Consider the following 20797-nt stretch of genomic DNA (forward strand, 5'->3'; position numbering starts at 1 on the left):
TCTTGATGAACCAGGGCAGGATTTATGCATATGAACTTGGCATCTTCGCAGCAGCTGACTCCCACCAATTTAAGACCAACTACTTTCTCTCCCTCTCTCTCATCTCTTTTTCACCTTATGCAGATGCAGAGATAAAAGGAGCTGCAGAATAATCAGCAAGAACTTAAAACAGATATCCCTTGTTCAGATAACATGCTGGGATTTGTGGTGGAAGCCCTGTTTTTCCTTTCCCTTTGGAACAGGAAAAAAACAAACCTAAAACACCTTACATGCTTCTAATAAGTATCTTAAGTCAAGAATGATGGTTAATGATATCAATACAAACAATACAGAACAAACAAAATCCCCAAAGACTATAGAACACTTCAGATTCCACTATAACAGAAATCTGAAATAATAAGTCAAATTTTTTAGGATATTAAGACCAGCAATAGTGGAACTTTGGAAACTCACAAAGTTAAAGCAACTATAATTTTAACTAAGCTTTACACTGCATCTTGCAAATGCATTTATCATAAGAAGTAACTGACTTGGAAGGTAAGAAATTGTTTCCTATAGTATCCTGCTGTGATCCATGGTGATATGGAGCAGATATGAGACATCCTGCTCAAGAGGAGAGTAGAAGCAATCTTTTCTAACAGTGTGACTTGCAAGGGTTATTTACTTACTGCTGAATGACTTCCCATTGCACATTCACCAGGAAGCTTTTGACATTACTGAGCTTTCCACTACAGCAACAGGCTACTCTGATTTATCACTGGGTCAAGGCTGAGGATGCAAAAAAAAAATCAGAGGTTGTGCAAAGTATGATTAGATTAATGATGACAGGCTTCACCTGGAAATTGAGAGTTTGTTTTGCAAAGGATGTAACAGGGAGAAAAAAACTCACATTTTTGATAGGAACCTCAGAAGTGAATACACACAGAAGGACATTCAGAAACTGCATCCTCAGCCATGGAAATGTGCATCCACGGCAGTGATAGAAACAAGAGCGTCCTCAGAAGGCTCTTCTTGAAAGTGCAAACTTCTTCTTGTTGCCTAAGTTTTGCTGGAAAGAAAGGGGTGAAATTAGACCCTCTTGCCAAGCACTTTTCAAACACTTTGCTTTTCGTGGCAAATGTAACACCCAAATCCAGAAACATGATTCTCAAAATTGCACATCAGAACCCTGGTTCAGAGACACTGAAGTGAATCAGAAATCATCAACATTATTTCCAGTGGATCCAAACAACTGCCCGGTAATTTAACTTCCAGTTATTTCTACTTTGGGACTCAGTGACCAGAGTTACTGCTGATATATTTTCCTTCTGTGAACAATATTTGTGTAAAAAAACCCAACTTTTTTCTTTCTTTCTCTTGCTCTTTTGCTACTGCTGAAATTTGTGCAGAAATAGATTTTTAGGAATGTTTCCAATTTACTGAACTACCCATTGAAAAAATATTTGAAGGCAGTGTTCTAGCCTGGCTTTGTGAAAACCTTCAGACAGTTTGTTGGACTAGTCCAATGCTCTCAGACATCTAGTTTTCTTACCAACACTTCTCTCATGTAACAGTGTAAGAAGCAATATTGGGAACTGGTACCAGAAATGCCCATGCAAATACCAATAGCAAATACCAGATTCTCCCTATGTTAAAAGTAAAAAGGCAAGAGCTGCATGTGTGCTCTGTTTTCAATTCTACATGTGTAGATTTCTGAACTGTTCAACCAACTTCAGCCTTAACTATCCTATTTTGTTTGTAATCTATCATTTTGTAACACATAGACACACCATATTCAGAAATTATTTCACCACAGATATATTTTGCTATCAAACTATCCTTCATTCTTATTCACTGAGCAACTGCAAATAATTCCATCTCTGCTTAGCCAACTCACCCTGTTTAAAATAACACTGTAATAACAGCAATGCTGTAGCATTGATCATAACAACAATTAGATTATTTTACTATGTTATGAAATGACACATAAAAAAAAGAGCAAGCCAGGCCTTTTCCGTTGTAGCTTTAGAACTTAAGAAAAGTAACTTTCAAGTACAGTGAATTTACTATAAAATATCCTTGGTAATCTCATTTTGAACAGAGTGATCACTGAAAAGGTCACTTACACATACATCCATTAAGTTCCTCCCACAAAACAGAATAAACAAACATCCCTGTCACTTTATGCAATGTCATTAAATACTTCCAAAAAATACCCATACTTTGCAAAATCTTCCTCCACATCTGTTTCTAGTTATCACTTTATAATTCAGGATACATCTTCCATCCCATTCCAGAAACCATTCATATAAAAAGGTAAGGCTTTCTTCTGGCCCAGATATAGTTTATATCAGAGATTAATCAAATGCTATCCTAATTTATATAATGAACAATGCAGATCAATAAGTTTTGCCAGAGTCAAGGAAAGGTGTCTTTTAGAAAGTAAGAATAACTATATCAGACAATCAGTAGATGCTTTGCCTGATTTTAGCAGGAACAGCTGGAAGGAACACTTTCAAAAATCTTGTCCATGACATTCCCCTCTAGTGAGCTTTTGCACCTGCTGACAGATGCTGCTAGCATGATCTTCCTAAGAGAAATGCTTTAGCAACCTTTTTCCATTCCCTCAAATCTACTCTGGTTTCCTACTGTTGATGGTTTCTGGTCCCTCTAGAAGTTACAACCCCAGGCTCCCTCCCATTCAATAGCTGTCAGACAATACCTATACTTCTGTTCGCTACTCTTTTTTCTTTGTTCACATTCATCTTCCTACAGCTTTCCTACCTTTATATCACCCTAAAGACCTTTTCTCCCCATGTTGCTTTCCCACCTTTCAGTGAAATGTCACCATCCAAATCTTTGTTAAGCAAGAAACGTACTTTCTATTACTATACTTGAGACCCAAATTGTGTGATTCCTAAACCATGTTTCACATTATTTGCTTGAACAGCATTGTCCCCCACTAAACACCCTTGGTTAGCATTGAATGCTGCAGTTGGGGTGATCTGCAACTCCTTGTTATGTTCATTACTTTTCTTCTTTTCCAAAAGTAGACCTTACAAACCCTGCCTGCAAACCACGACCCCTTTACATCAAATTCAACAGACACAGAGCAAAGTGAGCCAGAAAAGATGGTCCTTGTCTGTCTCTCTATGAAACAGCCAGAGTACAAATCCCAGTTTTGGAGCCGGCTCATTCAGCCTTGCCTCAGGGATATTTGCACCATGGTGTGTCACAGTGCAGCTGTGCCCTAAGTAAACTTTGAAAGACCATTGTACAGACTTGTGACAGGCAGGCATAATAGAGAGGCATAAAACACTTGAAAAGCCTTAATTGACGAGAAAAAGAAGAGTTTGTTAAGGACAATGTTAGAAAGAGAAATAATTTAATCCAAAAGAGGCAGACCTGAGTCAGAACCTCCGGGCAAAATTTCTGGCAGTCGGATAAACCAGCATGGAAATCACCCTCCAAGAACAACAATAATCCCCTCTTCCTTTGGAATTTTAAGGCTCATGTAGACTGGGCACAGAGCAGGACCCAGAGAACAACATTAGATGCCACGAAAGGCTTACTCTGCTGCTAAATTCAGAGACAGAGAAATGAGCTGAAAGCTCTGATGTTACTAAGGCACCTCTTATTCACAGCTCAACTGTCTTTTACATTTAATATTCATGACAGGATGCTGATGTGGTGTTTTCTTCTGTGCTCTGATACAGATTTTAAGCTGAAAAACTCTGTGAACAAGACTGAATTACTGACACAGATACATTAATTGATTACTTGATATTACCATATTCTGTGTTCGTCACAGAAGTCATTAAAATGCTTTTCCTTCCTTCAAAAATGGGAGAGAAGACATAGGCAAATGTGAAACTGCCTCTGAAGTACACAGAGACATCAGTGACATGGGCATTTGCCTCGGCAGTGCAGCAAGAGTGAATGGCATGTGCTTCTGAGCAGCCATGGCTTCCATAAAGACAAATGTATGACTAATTGCAGTCTTCCTTCTCAGGTGCCATGGCAGCAGGCATTACCCAGACTGAGGTTAAAGCATTAGAATAATTAGCCTGATTCAGTGGTGGGCCAGTGTTTGTTTGCTGTGATGATTTTACTGGACTAGAGCTGTGTTGTCAAAGCTGCCTCCAAAATTGGCCTCTGTAAATGCTCCTTCTAAACACTGAGGCTGAGTTCCAAAGGAAAACGCAGCACAAAAAGAAAAGACCAAGAAGTTAAGACAAAGCAGGACTTGGGACACCTCTCCTGACAACCCTTCTGCTTAGGTAGGGTAAAGCCACAGGACAGAATAATCCTGTGCCATGGAAGAAGTTAAAAAGGCACAAGCTGCAGCTGTTGCCAAAGTTTTGTTAGGAGAGCTACTGGAGCGAGCAGCTGCAATTTGAGACGAAACTCTTTCCTCCTCCAGCTCTTTTCAGCAATATTTTATGCAATGTTAAATTAAGGTCAGATAAAGGACATATTAGTTGTGTTCTTGCCAGTGAAAACCACAAGTTCACTACTGCATTATGTTTCTTTACTTACTGTTTGATAAAAAGAGTTTCCCTTTGAAGGTCCATTTGAGGAACATGTGAAACTGAGAACAATATTTAGACACAGCTCTGAAGAGTTAATGGAAGTTCTGTGTGCTCTGTCTGAAGTCAGTTGGGGTTCCCTTTCAGCATATTATTTGAATGTATACACTAGGAATATTCTACTTTGTTTTATATGTTATTGCAATTTACAAATCTTATACTAATAGCCCAATTTCATGCAATTATCTGAATGCAAAACATTGTTCAGTTGAATTCCCATAATCCTACTAGTTCCCTTGGCTGTCTCACTTTCAATTATGAACCAAGGTCTGTGCACATCAGATGAAACACTCTATTGTAAAAATACAACCTTTTTTTAGAAGTTATTTTCAGTGGTCTTCTGCCATACAGGCTGTTTTCATTGTCTGCAACCAAAAGCACTTTAAGGACATCTGATTTTAACATCACAGGCTTGCAACACATATACTTTAGTTAGAGCAGTTTGTTGTGTTTTTGCGGTAATAACCCAGTGGTGTTTGCACCATAATTGTACCTCTAAATGTCTCTTGAGCTGCACATGTGGGGCAAATTGTGGCTTTCTGAATATACAGGGGAAGGGGAAGAAAAGAGGAAGGCCATACAGAGAATTACATGCTTCTTTTCCTTACATATGTAACACAGCTAACACTGTTTTGGAAGGCAAGCAGTGGATGATGTTAACACTCCATTAGTGCCAATCTGGTGTTCAAGGCTGAGTATTCAGGTATCTTGAGGCTGGCAAAGGGTTCATACATGTTTGGTTTAGTACTGACTTTTCCCTTTTTGGGGCCTTTACAGTTTGCATCGCAAGTTTTACTCCACAATCTATGGGGAAAAAAAAAAAAGTGAGGGGTTTTTTTTTTTCCTTTTTAAGTAAAATCCAGGATTTATTAAATCAGATGACTTCAGGAACTAGGTCTTAAAGAAAAATAGAAGAAGCTGAAACTTACAAAACCCAGGGACGATGTGCTATCTTCCCCAAATCAAGTTAATGAATTAACCTAGTCAACTGACCTGCCTTCTAGAAAGAAAACATGCATTTTGAAAAATGTCATACTGTGGAGTGTACTTACTTGAAGCTTTGGAAGCTTTGGTTATATTCTAGTACATCCCTCTCTTCCTGTTCCTCTGAAATACCTATCCTGTATTTCCTCATTTGTACTTTTTTACTGTATTTTTGGTTGATTACAGACTTTTTGGGTAGGAGGAAACCATTCATACATCCACTTTGGAGACAACTTGCCTTGCTTGATTCAACCTGGACAGAGGTAATAGATCTTTTTAACTGAAGTTACCTACACACATTTCTTTGAAACTCAGTCTCAAAACTCCATTCCCTCATTATGAATTCAAAGAAATAATAACATTTTCATTATGAGATAGGGCAGACACCAGCGTCTGGCCTTGCCTGGCTCTCTCATTTGTCCATGGAGAAAGGCTTCCATAACCTGGGCTTTTCTTGTACATTGATAATATTACATAAAATTAATCTCAAACTTGGTGTCATATTTTGGATATCCATTAGTCAAAATAGTAAAATTAAATTCCTTTTCCATATTTGCTGCCTTAAATATCTTCCATCTTTTTTTTGCCCTAAAGGAGCAGCTGCTTCTCTAGGCAGTGAAATTTCTTTTCCTTATAAAAGCTAACATTTATCTGATATCATTATTCAGGCCACCAAATGACCTTCATCAAAGAAGAGGAATTGGAGACATAATATTTTGGTTATTAAAGGGTGAAACATAATTGGAAAAAAAGGGAAGAAAAAAAAACCAGTAAGTTTTTAAACAGGAGAGCAATAAAGAACAAACACACTGTTTTTACCTTTGCATTTCACCTTTTATATACTACTTATATAATCACACACCCTGAAAAACACACAGAGATACCCTGTCATTAATTATCTTTAAGGAATACTTCAGATAGTAAGGCAGGAATCTCCCATCTTATTTTGGCTGGCATGCTCTCCACTAGTCCCTTGTCACTGAACCTGCAAACATGGCCACTCTGGCATTTTACTTACACAGTATTTTATTTGTGAAATTACTGTTAGCCCAGAAGAATGTTTTGGCGAAAATAAATTTCATTTTGTGCTATATGCCAGGCATCCCCATCATAGATGTCAAAGAATAAAAAAAAAATATATTGGCTCTCTAAGGATCCTTTCATTTTCTCTGTCTGCTTTGTTAGAGCTGCCACAATCACTTGCTTCTTGCAGAGCATGAGACAGACACGTGTAACATCTCCACTCCCTTGCAGAGGGAATCACTCACAAAGCTGGTTTCCTCTCATTAAGCCTCTCTAAGAAGCAACTGATAGCAATGCAGGCCTTGGCAATTATTTAACATTTTGAACAGACAGAAATAAGTGGACTGGCTGCCTTGATGCTGCAGCACTTCATTCTCACATGACTGTCTGGAAATTCTGCTGCCCTGAATTTCTGGTTTCTAGTGAATGTGCAGTAATACACCAGCTACTTCTCAGGAATGCCTTTTACAGGCATGGAACTGTAGAAAGGCTTTCTAGCATTTATTTGTTACGTGCACTGCTGGCACGGAAGTTTGCATTGGAACAGGCAAGGTAATTAATTACTGTTCTGATTTAACATTCCTCTGTCATTTACACCTTTGCAACACCCGTTCAGATATACATATATATATATGTGCATCCATATGTCTATAAATATACGAGCATTTGATGCCCTATTTTTGGAGCAGAAATCAATACTAGCTGCCCACTGCCAAGCAGCTCCCCAGAATGCATGGCCATGAAATTCTGCATTAACGAACACCTGCAAGTGGGATATAGAGGAGAAAAAAGAAAAATGTTCAAATCAAGGCATCTTTCCATTTCCCACTACCAAAGCAGTGTATAAACAGAAAATTGGAAGGGATCAAAATCCACATTCTGAGAGCTTCTTGTGTATCACATATTGTATTTCATTATGCATTTTTCAAATGGCTCCACCTACTCTCTGAGACTAGAAATCTTTTAATAGCATGAAGTTAGTCAATCTTTCTTTCATTAATATTCATATATATGCCCCAGTTCTTACATTTAAATGCACTAATGAAGATTCACTGCTGCTGCAGCCGAACACTGAAGGACTGGGACCCCTTTGTGCTGCCCTGTGTAGTGCTGAACTACACGATGGGCAAACAGCACTTATTAAACAGCAACCACTTCACCTGCTTTCTGCTCCCTTAGCCCTTCTGCTAATTCCTTGGACAGTGCAGTCTCAATTGAGGGGGGTTATGTTCTCATTGCAGTGATATGAGAGATAGCAGAGACTTGTATGTTGCTGTCCTCTGTGTTGAAAAGATGTTTTTAATAATCTGCCAAGTTATTCAATCTTTTAATCTTTTGCATTATAAAACGTTCCCCATTTTATGAAAGGGAGACAACAGTGCTTCTCTTCTTCCCAAGGATTTCTTACAACCATACAGCTTCTGGTTTCCATTTAGCACTAACTCAATCCCTTTATGCAGCACCACACTGTGATGTGTAAACTTAGCCTGGAACAGAGTCTGAAGGCAGAAGAGACCATTATGATCATCTAGGATTTTTCTCAGGGATTCCTGCATAAGGCTCCACAGTTTCAGTTGCCAAGGAAACAATTATCAATCTTTTCCATCCCTTGCCATCCTTATGCCTCCTTTCCATTTTCCTGTTTCTTGTTACAATAAAAAGAATCTTATCAAATGTTCTGGTCGCCAGCTCTTGCATCCTGACCTCCATCACAAAGAAAGAAAAGGAAAAGGTGTTGAGGATCCTTGGCTGGGAGTTCAGTCTGAAGTTTACCTCCTGTCCTTGAATTCTATGCTGCAGGTGGACAGCCCTTTGAAAATGATCCTCTCAGCTGCAGATAGCTTATCAAATGCTCTATTGTTTGACTAACATAAGACATATTTTTTTTTAAATTACCCAGCAGTGTAATTTAAATTATCACTTGAAACATTTATGGTATCTTTCCTTTCACCACAGCTTTAGCTTCACTACAACCTCATGCAGAAATGCTTGGGGGAAAAAAGTACACTTTATTATAATGTGCAGCTGAAGAGCAAAAGCAATAATGAGGGGGGAAAAAAGGAGGATGCAAAAGATGGGAAACTGTGTAGGAGGAAGATAGAAGGCAAAAACTCTGCATCAACTAGAGAATAAATTAGATGAAGTCACAGCCAGAGAGAAAATTTTGGAGTCTCAGGAGGTTAAAGTTAGGTCCCTTCAGGCAAGTTGCAGATCTGCATGGTCCCCTAAGGTCTAATGAATTCCACCTGGATAGTTCATAGCTTCTGACAGTTGCACTGATTTTATGCCTTTAAATATAACTCTGATCAGGGTGACTGTGTGAAGGACAGAAGGGTGACTCACCAATGAAATTTGTAATTTGAAGTGTTCCCCTCAAATTCAGTGGAATTATATCAGTGTATTCCGTTCCTCAGTGTGCACAAGAGGGAGGATGAACACAGCAACTGCAGGAAGAGAAAGAAAAGCCATATACTCACAAGAAGCTTATGGAGAAGAGGGCTGCCATTTGGCACGTTCAGATAATTCACCACTTGGGGTAATTGCCTTGCTTTTATAAGTAGCCTAACAACAGCTCACTTAAAGGCAAACAGACTTACCTTGCAAACCTTTGAAATACCAGATGACCAAAGAAAAGTCAGATATGTAGAAACTGAAACATTCCTCACAGTATATTTCTAGGGAGAGAGAAACAAGGTAGACCTCATTAACAAAACAATTGCTGCTTATGGTGAGGGAGAGATGCTTCAGCCCTTCCTCTTCTAGACACTCATTTTTGGAGCTTGCTGAGGGTTATTTACTTCTGTGTGTGTATAAGCCATAACAGGAAGATTCTGAGGATGGTTAAACCATGCATGCATACACAGAGGGTGTTCTCATACAATCACCACCATGGAGACACTGAGCACATGTCCAGTAGATCTGGCACCTGAGCCATTGTGCCTCTCCTGGGACCTCCACTGGCTTATGCCTCAGGACAGAGCTGTGCCATTGCTCACTATAAGCCTGGGAAATCTGAATTTTTTGGTCATTAGGCTGCATTTGTTTAAGGCATTGCATCTAAATGTAGCCCAGAAAGATGCACCGTACTAAAATCCCTGAAATATTTTTCTGCTGAAATCCCTTGCTGATGATTTGGAGTGGTTGTAACAGAAGTAGTAAGATCTCTGTGTGAACAAAATGATGGAGAAGACAAGTCATTTTTATGAATGTCAACAATATCTTAGTTTTCTTTTTGACTGTTTTTCTGTCAGGCTGTACAGAAGAATTTTAGAGAGAAGCAAATAGGAAAAAACAACAACAATGTACCAACCAGTTTCAAATATCACAATGCTGTTAAGAGTAGTATATCGAGGAACATCTTCCCACATACCTTCAGGCAAGTGAGTGTTAATTTCTCCTGAGTCCAGGGAGAATACAGAAGACATCGAACTGCTGGAAAGCACAGGTAGACAAAGGGAATGGATGAACAGTAGTGTTGAGATGAGTCAGAAAATGCCAGTCTTTAAGAGAGAGTTGGGTTTGGCACTTGACCTCGAACAGGTGTGTTTATGCTCTGTGGAAACTGTTGAAACAAACATGTTTTCTGGTAAGACTTATGTACAAATGCTCTCTTTGTTTCATCTCATGTTTCATCTTCTGATTTCCTTTGGCTGAATAAACAATTCTGTAAAAAAAAAAAAAAAGAAAGATATTCCTGAGCCCCCTGGATCATCTTCTGGGTTTGTGCTGAGAGCCCCCAAGTGTGTTGGGTCAGTGCAGTGCAAAGCAGGCACTGCTGGCTTCTCTATTCACATGCTGAGTGCTGTATTCAACCACCCTGGAGGGGACTACGTGGAGGGAAAAAACCATCCCTGGCTGGCAGTGGCATGACATAACTTGGCATGCCAGCTGCCTCACAAGCCTGTGCTTCCTCCCCTAGGCAGCAGTACACAAGTGTGAGAGCTCATTATTCTCACACAAGAGAAGCAACTCCATAACAACAAAACAAAGCAAGCAAACGGAACAAAACAAAATAAAACCCAAGAAAACCTCCCAACAAACAGGTAAACCTGAGAAAGGTTTACTGTCACTTGACTCTGCCGTTTGTCCCACTGGGTTGTACTGCCCATTTCCCAGGCAACCGCTCTCCTGCTGCTGCCTGCCCCTGCCAGGCTGATGGCAGGGAAGAGGGTATCAGTTTGCAAAAAAAGAGTGATCCTGCTCCTCACAGACACAGAACAATCTTCCCCTATGACAGACCTGAGCACATTAATCAAGCAAATGGCACCAGGAGGCAGAACCTGAAGGTGCTCTCTTTTCTGTCTGCATGGGCAACTATTCAATTCCCCTTTGCACTACAGGACATCTTGGCAATGGGATGCAGGTAGCAGTGTCCCCCCCACATCCCCGTCTGCAGATGTACTGGGGAGGAAAAGGCTCTTTGATACTTAGGAAGGGGGTCCTGATCATGGAGGTCTTGTGTCCTGGAGCTTGCCTCTGAATTCAAGACAGACCCTTCATGCACTCTGGATCAAAACCTGATTATTTCTCTAAATCTCCTCTCAGATCTTGAATGTTTCAGACTCATCAACACCACCCACTATGCTAAAACTTCCCTGTCTACTCCCACTCACATCTCCCAGCTTTCCAAGCCTAAGTAGCCCCTTGCTGTCAGACCATGCTTGATCACTCTGCATGACTGTCTGCATCACTGTCCTCTGTCCTGCTACTCATTGTAAACCCCTGCTGTTAGCAAGTGATTTAATTTTCATTTAGATAATAAATTGTTACATTAACAGATTAAACAACTTCTAGCATCACCCTAATCTGCATGAGCCTCTCCTGAACTTCTCACTGGCTCTTCTAAGGTCTGTCATTCAGCCTCCTCCTGGTGCTGCTCACACAAGCTGTATTGATGTCATTTTTAGACTGAAAATGCAGTGAGTGTATTGCTGACTCATGTGCCCATCACAGTTTCATAAACATTATCACTACGCAGTTTCCTTTGTCAACCAAATGAATAGTCTTATCAAAGCACAAAAATCAGGTAGGTTCGACAAGTTTGCTTATAGATCCTATAAACTCTGTCAGTGGCATTAATTGTATTCTTTCACTGAGTTCTTTCTTGACTGATCCATACAAGCTTTCCTTTACTTTCCCAGGAACTAAGTCTAGCCAGCCTTCAATTACTGAACTCATTCTCTGGGGAAAAATTACTACCAGCCTTTTTCTTCTGTTCAGCGTCTTTAACGTGCCCTGACCCCACCTTTCTCTGAGTGGCCCTGCCCTGCTCTCCTTCACAGAGTAGCAGGTTCTCTTTCACTCCTGAAGAGGCTTAGGGGAAGGAGTTGAGGCTTCTTCCTCTCCCTTGCAGAACACTGCAGAGCTACTGCATGTACCAAACTTTGGGTTCTGGCAAGGCAGAGGGCAAGAGAGAGCTGTGGAGATCTGCATGCCCACAGTACCACCTCAGCACCACCACAATGTGTTGGTCTGATCCACAGAGACAGCCCTGGTCACAAGAGGGACCAGACTGTCCCAGAAAAGAGGGATGAGTGAGAAAGCTGGAGCTGGGGAGTTCTCCTGCCCCTGCTTACACTTCTCCCAACCTTTGTCCAAAAGGTTTAACAGTACTGCCATGATTGATGATGGCATTGTGTAATCCTTTTGGTTGTTATCAGAAGCAAGGTTCAAATTATATCATTCCTCCTTACCTGCAGGCCTATTCCAAAGTCTGCTGGCGTCCTTTCATTAGCATCAATCAGATCAGAGTTTATGCTTGCATTTCCCTGGAGGTGTAAAAGATGCTTGTACTCCTCCTCTTCCTTTTTGGGATGCTCAGCATGGTTCTCTCCTGCAGAATAGCAGCAGCAGTTGCATTTGCATTTCCAGAGGAGTTACAGGGTTTTTTTTCACTCACCAGGCCCCTTTCATGGAGCATGCAGCTTCAGAGCCTCTGGTGGGCCTCCTTTCCACCAAGCTAGGTTGTCTGATTGCAGAATTCACCAGAGGATTAAAACAGATTTCCCCCACAAGTCCTGAAAGAAATCAGTGCTTATTAACGAGGAAACAGACTCAAGACCATACAGCTGTCCTGCTGGGGTAACCTGTCATATAAGCCTGTATAAAGAGTGTAGTTCAGACCACAAAAAGTACAGGAGAAACACACGTTGCACTGTAGGTACACCACACTGAGGGTAGATGCAGCAGAGCTGGTTTCAGATGAGGTTAGTGTATTCAGCAAAGCACTTCAAGTGCCATTTGCTGAGAAAACCTATTAATAAATGGAGTCAAAGGCCATAATAAACTAAAGAGCAACTGCTTCACAGTTCAGAGTGAATATAGTGCCCTGGGCAAGGAAGCAAGATTGCTCAGTTACAGAGAGCTTGGCACAGACCGGTTCAGACCATTGATAACTCTGCTTATCACAAAGAGAAAAATCACAATGATGGGAGAAAATAAATAAAAGAAGGATAAAGAAAAATGAGGGAGAAGGAAGTCACAGAAAGTTGAGCATTATAGTAAGTGTCTGCATTGACCTGTGACACTGTCTGTGTATAGTTAGAGGGCAAGGAAGCATGTACCTTATTAAAAATCTCTTTAAAACCCCGTATTTCTTTGTACCCTTCACTTGTGGTAATGTAAGGCCATATATGGTTCTGAAAAATTTTCCACAAATTTTTATTCAACATAAGGTGGAAACTGCAAGCAGTTTGCTTCTCAGAGACTCCTTTTAAGTTACACTCTTTCTGCAAAGCAGATCGTTGGCTTCTTGAGTGTTTTCACATCTCTCAAAACCTTAGAGCATTTCTTGGTAACAGCCTGGGTCTCCTTTGAAAATTTTGGAAGTGGTAATGAGAAAAATCCAAAACAGACACACTTCTTCACTCAGTTTTTTTTTTCTCATTGGGCTGAAATCAGGATGCTGCCTTTGCAGCTGAGGTGAAATACACTGGAGAATGGGGAAAAGGTGTGAAAAACCTCTAACAATCCAAAGAACTCGTCACCTTCCTCAGAAGTTATATTCTTCATCTTCCTTACTGTAGCCAAAAGCATCTTAGGAACAATGGATTTAAGAAGCCAGGGACTCCCATTTTGACTCAAAGGAAGAGCCACTGAAATGGATGAACAGGACCCTGTAACCTTTCGCCATCCAGACTCTGCATTCTGAAGTTCCATCATTTTGCCGTGAATCTCACAATCGATGGTTCCAGCATGAGCTGTGTCAGAGATGTTAATATTTGATATCCAGCTAAGGTATTATATATCCTCTGTGCAGGCACAGTGCTACTGCTTGTGGTCAAAAGCAAGCCCTGTGATCAAAGGTATGTGTTTGACTCCTTCTAGAGAAAAGTGACATCCTTACTTGAGTGCTGAATGAATTTCTGTTCACTTTTGCTTCCCTTCTAGTATCAACTACTTTTTTGACTGAAATCCGTGAGTGCATTTTTTGTGATCAGTGTTCTCTGAATTCTTTTGCTAACTGTGTTTCAAGGCCTCTGGATTATAATTGTCTCTCACAACATTTCCCAGCTCTACAGGGTTTGGCTGGGATGGAGCTGATTTTCTTCACAACAGCCCATCTAGCTCCATGTTTTGGATTTGTGTCCAAAACAGTGCTAACATCGAAGTGTTTTAGTTATTGCTGGGCATTGCTTGCACCGTATTTCAGGCCACAAAAAGGCCGAGCCAAGGCATTCCCTGTTTCTCCCTCTGCACCCTCAGCAAGAAGGCTGGGCTTGGACAGCTGACCCCAGCTGAGCAAAAGGATATTCCACACCACAGAATGTCACATCTAGCAATGAAAAGTGTAGAGAAGGGGGGATTCCCAGGAGCTGGCTGACATTCGCCGTGCTGGTGAGAGGTGGTGAGTGACCTTGCATCACTTACTAAGGTGTCTTAATCCCAATTTAGCTTTCTTTCACCCCTATGTCGTTGACTATTTCCACCGTGCTCAGTCCAGCACCAAACTACTTTGTGCCATACGGATGTACAGCACCCAGCACGGCATGCTGGCCAAGAACTAACTTTCCAGCGTCCCTTAATTACGGCAAAGGAATAAGTCAGGGTTTTCAAATCCCTTCACTTCTTGGTACTGACAGCGTGCGCCTTGCACTCACCCGAGCCGAGCCGAGCCGAGCCGAGCCGAGCCGAGCCGAGCCGAGCCGAGCCGAGCCGAGCCGAGCCGAGCCGAGCCGAGCCGAGCCGAGCCGAGCCGAGCCGAGCCGAGCCGAGCCGAGCCGAGCCGAGCCGAGCCGAGCCGAGGTGCGGGCGCCCTCTGGCGGCCGGCGGGTCCTTCCGCCTCGTCAGGGCCCGGCGCCCGCCGCCAGCGGCTGCTCTGAGGGGCCGTGCCTGGAGGTTCCGCTGGTAAGAGCTGGGAGATAAACACTTCATTCCAATACTCCCATGAACTGCTGCGTGCACACACCACTTTGGTGCTGCTCCATAGGCTGCATGGAAAAATCTGATGGCGAGAGGACATGGGGAGGACAAGGGGTTGAACATGCAACCTTCCCCTGCAGTCTCCCTCCTAGCAGTGGAAATTCGGAATGTCTAAAAATTTTCATTTTCCCATCGATTTTCTACTCTTCAACCTATAGCCTGCTTCCCCCTCGGTTGTCTTTTATCTCCCCTTGCTTCTGCTGTTTCAAAGCATTTAATCCCATTTATCCCTCATTCCCAGTGATTCCAGACCCCCTCACACATCTTGTCACAGGAGGCAGCGTCTCCTGTGGGGCAGCCCTTACCTACCTGCAAACACCGTCATTCCTGATATTATTTTAAAGTCTCAAAAAAACCCGAACCCAGCCCTTTGGGTTTTGCTGGGGTTTTCTTCTCCATCACTACCCACAGCTGCCTCTCGCAAGCCGCATCCCTCTCCCTGTGCCTCTGGGGTCAGCACCACATTGAGAGAAAGGAAAGCAGGTGAGGGGAGGGGAGAGGTGAGGAAAGGGGATCATGCAGAACAGGGGTCATTAAAAAAAGAGGGGGTAGTCCTAACCCAAGGAAAGCAGGGATAAAAAAGGGAAATGTGACCAGCAGGACCCATAGAGAAGAGCGGAGCTCTGGCGTCTGCATCTCTACATCAGGTACAGGACAGACAAATCATCTGGGATATGCAGGTGAAGTGCACTTGGACCTTCATCGATCCTCCTGCAGTCTCCTTCCAGACCTGTCTTTGTTGTTCCTGGCTGTACAGAACTCCTGTTCTGTAAACTCCTGAGGTGGCCTGTTGATGTCTGAAGGAGAGAGGCAGGTCGAGGATATTTGGGTATGGAAGAAACAACTGCAAGAGAACTGAAGCAAGCTTTTCTCAAGCAGCCCAGCAGCTGTGCCCCAAACCCTGGTCACTGGAACTCCAAGTCAGTAGCAGCCTCGATCTTTGTGGGAGCATGGATTCTTCTGTGTGGTTTTCAGACTAGCCCTGATTGTAAAGAGGGGATGAGAATTTTCATTGCAGGGTCCAGTCACAGTATTATGAATTACTTCTTTTAAACCGTACTTCTCCCCACCACCCCCCCCCCCCCTTTTTTTTTTCCCCTCTGTGACATTACTAAAAGTTTTAATTTATTTTCTTTGTATTTAAAGAGTTCACACACCTTAGGCAATATGCTGTCCAAGTACAAAGAGGAAGAGTTCCAGATGCCTCCTGGACTTGTGGCCTCCTGTACCCCATATGCACACGTCTGGATGTACCTAGAAAAGCCTGTGCACAAATGCAGCCTGGAGTTAAATGTACTTAAGCTACCCGGTGTGCCTTTTCACTGGACCTTCTTACACCATTAACACAGGGGTGATGAGTCCCCAGGGGGATGGTGTGCTGCCCAAGCTGGGCTCCCAGAGCTGGCAGTGTGGCCTGGAGAAGACTGCTCCTGTCCCTGGAACTGCTGCTATGCTGAATGAGTTTAAGTGTGGATCTGTGCATTGAGCCCCTCTTGTGGCTGCCTTCCTGTGAGCAAAAGCCCTAAATAGCTGAGCCTTTGATATATAGTGCAGTGCAGAGGCCTTTAAATAACAGCCTTTATCGCTCATTATTTGCACAGCCACCTGGCAGGAGAAAACATAAAGGAAAAAGCGCATTGCAGGAAATGCTGATGCAGGCGTGTTTGCCCTGGCCTGGCCAGCAGAGTAAGAGAAGACATGAGAATTTACAAGCTGCAGATCCACTGCTCCAGCATGGGTTTGCTGTGGAGATCCAACACACGTGCACAGGTAACCAAAGGACAGCAGCCTGTGTTTCACAGAGCAGGACCATTTTCCTTCTCCCAGATCCCCATTAACAGTTTAATTTGACCAGGAGGGCAGAGCTATACTGTACAAGCTCTTTTAATGTGTATAAATACTAATTTAGGTGCCAAACTTTGGACTCAAATGAATTAAAACATAGGTTCTGCACGGTGCACAAGCAGCCCATGCCAGGAACAGCAGCACCACTGTGCATACACCACATCCACGAGTCCCCCACCTTCCCAATTTTAAGAGCCATACCCACCTAGAATAAACCAGTTGGGCTGAGGTGAACACTGTGAGCATCAGCAGAGATTCTTTGCAGCCCAGAAAGAGCTGGATTTGCTCAAGTTTGTTGGTGATAATTTTTACCAGCTGCTCAGTGGTTTGAGAAGACACTTCCCAGCCTCTTATGGTGGCTGAACCTCTTGCTGTTTCCTCTCACAAGGCACTGTAGGCTCTACTAAAAGCAACCCTGCTTAAAATGAGAAACTGCTCTCCCCTCCTGGGAAAAAAGGGTCAGAAAGTACACTCTCAAACTACAATGCATTTTTAATGTACTTTGGTCTTGGACAACAGAGTGACAAATATTTTTTACAGCTTTATTGATAAGTTTTACAAAAAGAAGAAAGAAATAAAGAAGACACTGTAACACAAGACACACATGGAGCAACTACACTAGTTAAACTATCTGTTCTGGATTTACATCCATTGCTGATGTTAGATCATTCACTAATGTCTCTCATATCATGACCCAGTAAACTTCTCACTTCCCGTAGAGTACTTAACATTCCAATTACCTATTAGCTGTTTAATAGGACACATGATTTTAAATTAAACACTGACTTAATTGGTTTGCTGGACAGAACCAGTTTTAATTGCTATTGCTCAGCTGGGTCTCAGCCAGTTTAAGGCAGTGGGGAGAAAGGGTCCATGACCTTCTGTTACCAAAAGTTTCATATCCACCTAAAAATTCATTGCAACATTTTCTGCAGCACTCCCTGTTTATTCCAAGGAAACATGAGACAGAAGGCTGTAAAACCAAGGTGCCAGTACTCACTGATAAAATATGTCTCCCTTGCTAACTCCAGGTTTGTGTCCTGAGGTAATCCCCTTGCCTGGCAGTACCATGCAGGGCCATCCAGCAGTTATCGTGTACGCAGAAGCCGTTGTCCAGACACAGCACAGAGCATGGCCCTGGACCGTGGGCAGCCAGTACAGCTCATGAAGCATCCCCCTGGCTATCCCTACAAAGAGAGAAGCTGACCTAACAAGATGAATCCCAGGGGTTGGAAACCTGGTGGGCTTGCACAGGAGTCACTGCGTGAGGAAAGGTCAGCAACAAACCCAAGCTGGTCTTACTCTCCCTCTATTAAGAGAAGCTGTTGAGGAGCTGTTGGCCTCCTCCAAGGTGACACTATGGTATAAAACCTCCTGGTGAAAATCAGGCACAGCCCAAAAGGGCAGGTATGGCAATTGCCAACATGTTTCAGCATTTTAGTGTCTATATAAGCCTTTCAAAGGTCAGCTGGAACTTTACAAAGAGAGGGAAGGGAGCAAATAAACTGAGGGCTCAGGCTAAAAGAAAATCCAGACCTATACTTGCAGCTGATGACCACACTCCATTTGGCACAGTGGGATATATCAGGGAGCTCTCTACTAAGCTGAACATAGCAACTCTGAGCAGCCTCCTGTGCTTCAGTGAAGCATCTGAATGGAGATGCTCTTCTGCCCTGGGAAAAAAATACATCTCACAAATCTAAACATGCTACCTCAAAGAGAAGAGTATTTTTTTATTAATGATACTATTAATGCTCTTTTTTCAAAAGACTGAGGAGATTAAATAATAGGATCTGAAAACTAACCAAATGGCCAGACCAAACTTTAACTAGCCAGGAGACAGAGACACACAAACTTTGCAGTGACTTAAAACAGTTTAATGTAATTCCAAGACAAAGTGTGATTACATTTCTACACATATACAATATGCATATGTGAGTTGACAAATTCTGATTAATAACTCGTTTCACCTCAGAGACCGAAAAAATGATCAAAAAGAAACCGTGAATAACAAGCTATAACATAGTTCACCACAACGGGACCTCCTTTCTCACCCTACAGTTAGTAATATTACAATTAAAATAACTATATTCTTCTATAATGTATTTTCTGTTAAAATCATCTCATAAATTTACAATGCTATTATTAGTTTCCAAGACTAATATAAATTCACTCCATTTTTCTACAACGAAAATGATTATTAATTAGAAGCACACAACGTCATGATGAAAAACACAAGCATTTTTTTTTTTAGTAGCAAGAACTTGATTGGTTAAGAATTAGGTTTTTTTTTGTAAAACATTCTAAAGCCAAGTAAAATATCCATTCTTATAACATACCTATAATATGAGACTAAGGAATAGGTTACATATAGGTCTACAACACATCAGTTTGTTTTTGTTTTTTCTTTTAAAAGAGGAAAGACATATTACTAAAAGAAAATAAAAGAAAAAAGAGGAAGGAAAGAAAAAAAAAAGAAAACAGAAAGGGACAATTCACAAAGGTAAAAAGCAGTACACAAGAAAATACTGTTGCACACAATAATTTTCACAAAGATTAACATGGATTAACACTCTTATTACAGAAACCGTACAGTGAAGGAACACAACGGCTCAGGGCTTTACTGGGGTTACTGGGCTGAGATGATACTGTAGAGAAAGAACCACTTGAGATCCAGAGCTGGGGCAGGGGCATCTCTTTCCTTGTGACTGCAATAGTGTTGCACAGCTCTGCCCCCACCTTCCCTTAATGATTTTGGTGCAGTGTATATTAGCTTCCACTTTCCATCCAGAGTATGCTGGGCTTGTGGGTAGCTGAAAGGCATAAAATGTTCCCTCCGTTTCACCCCTCCTCTTTTTAAAAGGATTTTACAACTCATTAAAAGAAAGTTTCACCCATTGGTTCATTTTTAACTACCTGAAATCTAGACTTTTCACCTTCCAAGATGCCCCTTGTTCTTCTCTCTTTCTCACTCCATCTCTTTCTCTCTCTCACACACACTCCATTATTAAAGCTATTAATGACACTTCCTCTCCTTTCAGAAATTGGATTTGGTATGAAATATACAGGCTACATTCTGGTTCTGCCCAAGTAGAATCTGGTACCCAAAACGCCTTGATTGCTTTGTTGGTGAAACATGGGATGTGGAGATTCTTTTTTACACTTGAAATGGTTGTGCCCTGGAATATCTGTGGAATTTTTGTTCCAAGAATACAGAGTAAAAAATATATAGAGAAGATTAAAAAATCAAACACATAGGGATAACAGAGGAAAAGTCAGAAGTGTTGTATGTAACCATGTGAGGTGGAAGCGTTGCAGAAGCGCTTTCTTTCCTTGCTGAGGGCAGAGGTGCTGTATGTAACCATCCAGATTCTATGGGATGTGCGCTGCCGGTGTTGGAAACCCCTTCTTGCCTATCAAGCTGTAAGCCAAGGTATGCAACAAGACTGTGGCTCCTTGAGTGTGCTGGTATTTGAGTGTGACTCCGCCCGGGAGAACAGGGGACCAGGCAGAAGGCAGGGGCGGTGAAGCCTGTTGACTGAGTGGTGGTGCACAGTGAGGGAGGGGGGATGTTTTCCAGCTGGCCCGAGTGCTGCTGGCACTCCTGGCTTGCCGTGTGACACCTGAGGCTTTGGCAATGCGGCCGGCGAGGCAGGAATGGCAACCACCGGAATGGGGCTGAGGGAGGAGGATGCGGGCTGCACTCCCCAGCCCCACGACTCTGATTGTTCTGCGAGCAGCACCCGTGCCCAGCTGCAAAGCATCGCCGATTGCCCCTTTCCACCACCTCCGCTGTGAGCTGGCAAATACAGCCTCCTCAGGCACGGTGGAAACACGAAAGGAGCCCTCCCGTGAGCACCCGGCTCCACAGATTTTTAAATGCCAGTTCCTGTACTTTAGGGACCTCAAAGTACCATTTTGCCCAGCCGACATTTATACCATGTTCATTGATTACC

Source organism: Oenanthe melanoleuca, chromosome 1A (assembly GCF_029582105.1).
Source record: "Oenanthe melanoleuca isolate GR-GAL-2019-014 chromosome 1A, OMel1.0, whole genome shotgun sequence".
NCBI classification, from domain to species: domain Eukaryota; kingdom Metazoa; phylum Chordata; class Aves; order Passeriformes; family Muscicapidae; genus Oenanthe; species Oenanthe melanoleuca.